General features: G+C 31.8%; 1 long non-coding RNA gene across 1 annotated transcript; it reads right to left on the reverse strand.

The window, feature by feature from the left end:
- Positions 1-1966: 1966 nt before the first annotated feature.
- On the reverse strand, positions 1967-3456 carry LOC130671758 (uncharacterized). The gene is made up of 3 exons (XR_008990562.1): positions 3234-3456; positions 2163-2713; positions 1967-2081 (listed from the first exon to the last, which is right to left on the reverse strand). It is a non-coding gene; the product is annotated as an uncharacterized LOC130671758 (long non-coding RNA).
- Positions 3457-4873: the final 1417 nt, after the last annotated feature.

Raw genomic sequence — 4873 nt, forward strand, 5'->3', positions numbered from 1 at the left:
GAAAACACGATTTTTTAACTTTTGTCCTAATTATCTGAAATCAGTCGGACCAAGCTCAGATCGCTTAGTTTGATGCAAAGGAACGATATTTAGCGATTCGGAGATTTTTCTAACAAGTTGGTTTTTCCGACTTTCTAGGTCGCGAAAACACGATTTTCGAACTTTTGTCCTAATTATCTGAAATCAGTCGGACCAAGCTCAGAACGCTTATTTCGATGCATAAGAACGATATTCAGCGATTCGAAGATTATCCTAAAAAGTTGGTTTTTTCGTCTTTTTAGGCCGCGGAAACACGATTTTCTAACTTTTGTTTTTATGATCAGAAATGAGTCGGATAAAGTTCAGAACGCTTGTTTGATGCATAGAAACAATATTTAGCGATTCGGAGATTTTTATGAAAAAATGGTTTTATCGACTTTTTAGGCCGCGAAAACACGATTTTCTAACTTTTGTCCTTATAATCGGAATTGTGTCGGACCATGTCAGAACACTTATTTTGATGCATAGGAACGATATTTAGCGATTCCGAGATTATCCTAAAAAGTTGGTTTTTTCGACTTTTCAGGCCGCGAAAACACGATTTTTTAACTTTTGTCCTAATAATCAGAAATGTGTCGGACTATGTCAGAACGCTTATTTCGATGCATAGGAACAATATTTAGCGATTCGGAGATTTCTATAAAAAGTTGGTTTTTTCGGCTTTCCAGGTCGCGAAAACACGATTTTCCAACTTTTGTCTCAATTATCAGCATTGAGTCGGACCAAGCTCAGAACGCTTGTTTGATGCATAGGAACGATATTTAGCGATTCGGATATTTTTATAAAAAGTTGGTTTTTTCGACTTTCCAGGTCGCGAAAACACGATTTTCCAACTTTTGTCCTAATTATCAGCATTTAGTCGGACCAAGCTCAGAACGGTTATTTTGATGCATCGGAACGATATTTAGCGATTCGGAGATTTTTCTAAAAAGTTTGTTTTTTCGGGTGTGTAAAAAGGACGCATTAAATATAAATTAAAATCTTGAGCAAAATATCTATTAAGGATAAATAATCCTATAATATAAGTTAAATATCAAATTGTGAAAACTAGAGTGAACAAGTGACGTTCAGTAAAAACGTTGTAATTTGAAATAATTAATAAAAGATCAAGTTTATCACTCCAACCTTGCGGTTTTCATTCGAGAGTAGTACATAAGGTCTTATCCTATAACCCAGCCGCGCCCACTCAACCCAAATCCTAGGAGGAAGGTCAAGCGAGCTGCAACGTTCTGGAGGGGTAAAATCTGCCGTACTAGAAGAAGTTACATCGAAAGGTAGGTGAAAGAACTATTTTTCCATCCTTCATAAAATACTTTTGGCTTAAACAAGAGCACCAGTCTCTTCGGAGACGTTTGGGTTCTTAATTTTCGAAATGATCCACTATAAATAATAAATTATAGGAAGATAATTTCTTCCTCGTATTCTTTATTGTTGTCCGCATCCTCCAACCCGCTTGTCCAAAAATTACTATCGCTACCAAAGGGAGAAATCCCGGAGAAATAATTAAAAATTAAGCGGCGGACATAACACCCATATTCGTAAAGTAGGTCACGCGGTGTTCAGTCAGTGATAAGTTACGAGGTTTTTATTTTTTTATTTATATTTTATCACGTAATATTTTTATTATTGGTACACCGGTCAGATTTATTTATTTAGTTATTGTAATTCCAGTCAAATGGGTCGTCCAGTTGTGTTTCTTATTCTGGTCACGTAATTTTAAATGTTATCGTCAATTAAAATGATACGTTTTAATTACGCGCGTATTTTCCCGCTGTATGAATTTTATTGCCGCGTGTTGCTATCTCAGTGATGGCTGAATATAAAGTTATGGATTATTTATTCTATTTTTTTTATTAAACAATAAAAGGAAGTATAAAATTCAGCTACCATTCGTGTGTTCTTAAATAAATGGTTTTGATACTTACAGGTCGGATAGGTTATTTTATATTTTTATATTTTCAGATATATATTTTTTCCAAATAATAAATTTTATATGTTCAAATAATATTCAGGTAGAGAAAAAGGAGGCCAGGTTATTCGATCTATTGAATTAAATGAATAAATTAGATATAAATTAAATAAATAGTAGGTTAGACCCACGTGGTGAATATAATAATTGTTACCTGATGATATCAATTATAATCGGAAGGATTTTAAAATTCAATTATTTTTGTAATAATTATTACGTTTATTTTATTAATGTTATTATGCGTGTTAACTTTTTATCTTCAATTATTCATTGCAATCAATAAATGCAACTGATAGCGTGGTTGTATGCCGGTAATCGTACGTTAGATATGCTATAGCGTATAGAGTAGTATATATAGCTATAGTATCGATTTATCAAAGTTCGAGTCGGGACGTAAAGGATTGGGTGGATACTTTCACTTATAGTGGGTATAGGTGGATACAGAGGAAGCGGGAGGCTATGATTGGCGCGCTGTCAGTGGAGCATGCGCGCTCGCAAATTATGCTTTACTTTCGCTTTCGCTGGGGTCACTATACTTTGATGTGACTACGCTGCTGTTGTTTTGCTGTATGTATAGGTCCGTAAAATATTTACGTACGCTGAGCCAGGCCGCAGAAAGAATATCTGTTACAGAGTTCCTCTGGTAGATAACTTCCGTTTCCGGTATAATGTTTCCTTTTAGTTAATGGCGGTTTTTCTGGTTATCTGCAATATATCGAAAAACAGCACTTAATATGACCACTACTTTTTTTCAGGTTTTACTTTAAATTTACGATATTAATTTATGAGTATTTTAAATCCAGTAGATTTTTTTTGTTATTTATATTTTTACTTTATTATTTGTTGTTCAGTTTTTACTGAGTAACAAAATATTTTATGATATATTTTTTCGTTATATCTCTGGTTATTATCTCTCAAAGATTTTACAGGTACTTTGAAGTAATTAACAGATTTTATTTATTACTTGTATGTATTTTAAAGTCGTAAATGTGAATTTAATATTTTTCTGGGGTAATTAAATATTGCTCCTGTTTTGTTTCTCGACTCTCCTTTTTCCAAAGGGATTATTTTAGTCGGTCATTATTATATCTGTTCAAATAGCCACTGGGTGGTTAGTTGAATAAATATAAGAAGGAATACAAAATTATACACCATGGATCGATACAGGTGCTCCTGAGAGTTATCCCAGTCCGCGAATTTAGATACGTATTTTATTCGTACTTACGGTTATAACAGTTAAACCAGGTCACAAAAGTTTAGAAACGTTGTATATTTGTTAATATATTAATATTCTGTAGAGTTTATTGTAATCGTAGAGAACGGGTGAAATTATGATAGACAGGTACTTTAAGTACGATATGTACAGTATGGAGTCAGGTCAGAATATGAGGTGGTAGTAGCGATGCGCTTGATCTGTGCTAGTGACGTCATGGCAGGTGAAAAGCGGGGGGTCATTCTATAGTCTGTCAATTATAATTTTATAATGATTTAATATACTAATTTAATATTAAATGGTTCTCAACCTCTTTTTTATACGGTTCGCAGAATTCGAACTTATAGACTTATATTTTGATGCTTTTAACGCTTATTTATTTTATTTGTTTGAAACTTTATTGAATGTTATATTTGCGAAATAAGTACGTAAATTCGTGGTTTTTCGGAGATTTGTTTTACATGCTGCTGGCATGGCCAGTCAATTAGTTATCTAGTCTCTGATGCATGATAACTGATGATTTGATTTTAATTAATCAAAGATGATTTATAATTTATAGATCATTTAATGATCTGTACAGTTTTAATAACTGTACTGGAACTAGAGCTCCATTTTTCCAGGTCTGATAGCCAGAAGGGCTTATACAATTATTTAAACAAATTCTAAATTAATATTATTTTATATCGGATGCCGGAAGGGCTTACATTATCAGATTCCTGGTAACTGTGCGCATGAGCTGATCACGTGCACAGGTTCTTTGATATTTTTCCGACGAATCGGTTTTAATACTTTATTATTTATTCACATAAATAATAATTAATTTAAGAGTATTTTATTTACGTGATGAAGCCAGAAGATTATTGCCAACAGTAACTTTTCTATTAAATATTCGAATATGGTTTTATAGTGAGGCTATATAAACAATATTTATTTATACAATGTTTAAACGATGCAGTAATTTCCAGGATTATAGTCTGAAGCGGTGAAGCCGTAAACAGACAGGCTTAAATTATTTAATTAAATGATATTTTATTGCTACTCAAAATTATTTATAGTATTATTAAAGAATTATTAGAGATATTTAATAGAATTATCACAAGAGTGGTAAAATCCGGTAACTCTGGAACATTGAGTTTTCCAAGTTTTGGGTGAAAATAATTTTTTGTGCGTGATACCGCGAGTCGGACCACGTGAACTATTGGAATGTGACGCTAAGAGTTCTGAGAACTATATTTTTGAATGCGTCGTATTTTAAAATTTATTTTGAGTGATGTAATACGTTTATCAACAGAATTTTAACAATTGTTCAGAAGGAATATTTATAATTTTATTGTAATTTAATTATTGCTCAGAAGGAGATAATCAAAAATTATCATGATTTTAATTTTTATTGTTAGATGATTTTAATTTTATAATTAAATAGAGAAAATTACTATTAAAGCTAAATAAATTACTTTCTTTTAAACAGATTATGATAATGATTTTAAGTAATTAATAGAGTTTTATGGTGCAAGTTAAGCTTGCATAAAGGTTGAATTTATACAGGTAATAGTTGCTGGAATAAATTATTATTAATACTAGTTGGTCACGTGATTTTAAGGATTTTAGATCTTCAAGTTTTTGAACAAATTAAGTTTAAATATTAATAGAGC

The sequence above is a fragment of the Microplitis mediator genome, chromosome 7 (assembly GCF_029852145.1).
Source record: "Microplitis mediator isolate UGA2020A chromosome 7, iyMicMedi2.1, whole genome shotgun sequence".
Classification (NCBI taxonomy): domain Eukaryota; kingdom Metazoa; phylum Arthropoda; class Insecta; order Hymenoptera; family Braconidae; genus Microplitis; species Microplitis mediator.